This window comes from Myotis davidii, unplaced genomic scaffold, assembly GCF_000327345.1.
Source record: "Myotis davidii unplaced genomic scaffold, ASM32734v1 scaffold1270, whole genome shotgun sequence".
Classification (NCBI taxonomy): Eukaryota; Metazoa; Chordata; class Mammalia; order Chiroptera; family Vespertilionidae; genus Myotis; species Myotis davidii.
This window is the reverse complement of record NW_006281978.1, coordinates 320,855-324,776: the sequence shown is the minus strand read 5'-3', so window position 1 is coordinate 324,776 and position 3,922 is coordinate 320,855. Positions and strand designations below refer to the sequence as shown.

Here is a 3,922-nt window from a genome sequence, read left to right as displayed (position 1 = left end):
AATAAGTGGTCAAGTTTAATCTCTATCATTGGTTCATCTTATGCTATAGCCCACATTTCCCTTCTCTCTCTCTCTCTCTCTCTCTCTCTCTCTCTCTCTTTCTTTATTTATTTTCTTTCTCTCTTTCTTTCTTGACACAATGCTATATTGCACTTGAGTCAATTATGCTTATGAGTTTACTATAGCTTATGATAGGAATGAGCAAAAGCCACTGTGAACTAGATGACCAGAGAATTGTGGCTACAGATTTTGCCTTCTCTCAGATAAACATTAACCTAGAAGGTTGATTTAGGCCAGGGTGCAGTGTTTAGAGTTTCTAGGCTTGGTGGTGGTGAGGCAGGATTTATCCATGGACAATTACAAAAGAAAGAATCTTATGTCTCTTGGAGAAATTAAAATGGAAAACCAGGCAGATCAATCAATGTGTGCATCAGTGCATAGAAGTGAGACAGAGAGGGAGGATGTAGATATTTTATTCCTTTTTCATTCAGCAAGTATTACTTGCATTGTTCTAATTGCCGAGGATATAGAGGTATATAATACAGATAGATGTATTACTTCCCTTATGGAACTTTTGTTGCAGTGTACATTTCCACCATCAGAGTATGAGTGCTCCAATTACTCTGTATCCTGGCCAACATTTGATATTATCAGATTTTTCATTTTTTCCATTCTACTGGAACAAAGGTAGATGATAAGGATGATGTGTATGAAGGGTTACAGTGAGGCAGTGGGACAGAAACTAGAGAAATCACTAACAATTGGAAGTTTGAAAACTGTGGAGGAAATCAAGGAATCGGGGAGTTTAGAGCAAATTTCTGAGCTCCAACAACATGATTATGATAAGGCTTGCAGCTTTTTTTTTTAATTAATTTATTTTTTTATTTTATTATTTATTACAAAGGGTATTACATATGTGTCCATAAGGCTTGCAGCTTTGACTATATCAGTGATGGCGACCCTATGACACATGTGTCAGAGGTGACACGCGAACTCATTTTTTTGGTTGATTTTTCTTTGTTAAATGGCATTTAAATATATAAAATAAATATCAAAAATATAAGTCTTTGTTTTACTATGGTTGCAAATATCAAAAAACTTCTATATGTGACATGGCACCAGAGTTAAGTTAGGGTTTTTCAAAATGCTGGCACGCCGAGCTCAAAAGGTTCGCCATCACTGGACTATATCCTAGGAAGGAAAACTAGTAAGGGTTCTTAACCAATTTCTATAGTAATGATCATAATTACCATTTTTTAAGATCTACTATGTAAGAAGCATTGGGCCAGGCACTTCACATATATTATTTACCTGTGAGATCTACCTGTGAGACAGCATTATCCCCAGTTTATAGATGAATTGACTCTGACTTAGACTGGTTGAATACTGGCCCAAGATGAAACAACTACAAATGGCATATCTGAGATTCAAGCACAGAATTTTGATTCTAAAGTCAGATTCTTTTGGGGTTGATTTGCTGACTCTCCAAACATGTAAAGGAATGAATTCCAGTGCAGATGAAAAGATGTTGAACATAGTTAGACGTCAAGAAAATGAAGATTAATGCCACAATGAGATAACCCTTCATACACATCATTCTTACCATCTACCTTTGTTCCAGTAGAATGGAAAAAATGAAAAATCTGATTATATCAAATGTTGTCCAGGATACAGGGCAATTGGAACACTCATACTCTGCTGGTGGAAATGAAACAAACACTGTAAAGTAGTTTGGCAGTTTCTTATAAAATTAAACATATACCTGCCATATGACCCAGCAATTCTATTCCTAGTTGTTTACTCAAGAGAAATGAAAACATATATTCACACAAAAATTTGTGTGCAAATGTTGATAGCAGTTTTCTTTTTCCATAAATTTTCAAAACGGAAACAACTCAAATTTCCATCAATAGGTAAATGGGTAAACAAATTTCCATCTTTAGGTAGATAATAGATCCATACAATGGAATACCCTGAAGCAATATGAAGAAATGAATTATCAATCATGCAACACTATAGAGTCCCTAAAAACATCATATTAAGCAAAGAAGCCTACCTCAAAAAAATGTGATTCCATTTTCTTGAAGTTCTCAAATAAGAAAACTAATTATCTATCATAATAGAAGTGTAATATGCTAATTAAACCGAATGTCCTTCTGGACAAAGTGGGGCTGTGAGGGAAGCCTGGGCCCTGGGTGCCTGCTGGTGGCTGGAGGGAAGCCCGGGTCCCAGGTGCTGGAGGGAAGCCAGTGCCAGCAGCCAGGAGAAGGAAGGCCTACTCTTGCACGAATTTTGTGCATCAGGCCTCTAGTGTTTATATAAAATAAGATTAGTATCTGCCTATGTGTGTGGGATGACTGCAAAGGGACATGAACATGAGAGAATTTTCTTTGGTGATGAAAATGCCTTATGTCTTTTTTTTTTTAAAAAAAAATTTAGCCAGAGAGCTTCTGAAGGCACTTGGTTTCTGTTGAGCATAGAAAAGGCAGTAAAATGGCAACTGTACAGGGTGCATGATAGATGGGAACAAGGCAGAGGGAGCAGAGGAGGGACAGAGATATTGGCGGAAGAGACACATTGGGAAAAGGGAGGTGGAAATATCAGTCTGGACCTTAGAACAGACAGTCCTGGTCTCTAGCCACTCCTGTTATGGGCAGACGAGCATACAGATACATAGACAAACATACATTCTGAGCCTAGGAGCCTCTGCTGCCCTGATCAAGCAGGGATTAGTCAGAGCCAAGTGTAGGCGAATTTGAGTATATGCAGAAGTTTCAAACCCTCCCTGGACTCTGACCCTCAGGCACACAATGTCACCTTTATTCACCCAGAGGCTTCCTCAGGGCCTAGATAACGAGGACCAGCACAGGCCATGAGGAAGGAGAAGTCAGCTAGAAGAGAAAACCTCCAGCCCACTCCTGTCCATACCTGAAGGAGAAGGAAGGTGCAGAAACAGGCTTCCAGTGCAGCCCTCTGTCCATCTGTGGTCTCACAATTGCCTGGAACAGGAAGGAGAAGACAGCCTCCAGCACCAGGCTCAGAGACAGACAGAAGGCTATGATGGCTCCAGCTGTTTCCCTCTCAGCCAGCTTTACTTCCTTTAGCCTGAAGCACATGCAGAGACTGGCGAGGTAGCTAGGAAGAAAGTGACCCAGGTGTCATCCTCAAAGACCATAGCCAGGTATCCCTGGGGCTGGATATTGCACAGCAGCAGCAGGGACACAAAGCCCAGCCAGCCCAGCACCAGCTTGGTAGCCAGCAGCTGTTCTTCCCAGACAACATGGATATGGCTGTAAGGCTCCGGCCCACCCAAAGACATTGGAAGTCAAGAAACAGGACACAGGAATAAAGTAGTCTCCCTACGTGCTAGTGCCTGCAATGTTGGACTTGACCTCAGAGGTAATGGCAGGAAGCTCCCCAATAGTGACTGTGAAGATGAAGCCAATGGAGAGAACCAAGACTAAGATATATTTGAGGATGGCTTAGATTGAGTGGCTTTTGTTGGTGGGCTGACAGTTGGAGGCTGAAACTTCAAACTCCTCTTTGCCTGCTCTTGGCTCCTCTCCTTCACTAACGAGGTCCAACTTGGTCTCCTCCTTTCTAGGCCCTTTGAGCTTGAGCTGCTGGTAGTGGAAGTACCATTCCAGCTGGGGCAAGCCCAGGTAACAGATAATGGTCAAAATGATGACCCCACAGGTTGTGGTAAAATAGTCAAAGGAACTTTCTGATGGCTCCAAGCCACTGGTGATGGTGCAGATCATGGTCACTGAGGCAAAGAAAGGTAAGATGCCTGTCAGGCTCTGGCCACTCATGATGGGGCCATGTAGCTGGCAGACCAGACCAAAAGGCTGCCCTGCAGGATGGCACTGAATGAATTAGTGGGCATGATCTTGATCTTTGTGATGGAGGGGAGGCAGGGCAT

The 3,922-nt window shown here is 41.8% G+C and overlaps 1 pseudogene; it reads right to left on the bottom strand.

The window, feature by feature from the left end:
• Window positions 1-2,891: 2,891 nt before the first annotated feature.
• LOC102757073 overlaps window positions 2,892-3,922 on the bottom strand; it is a 16,536-nt pseudogene continuing 15,505 nt past the window's right edge.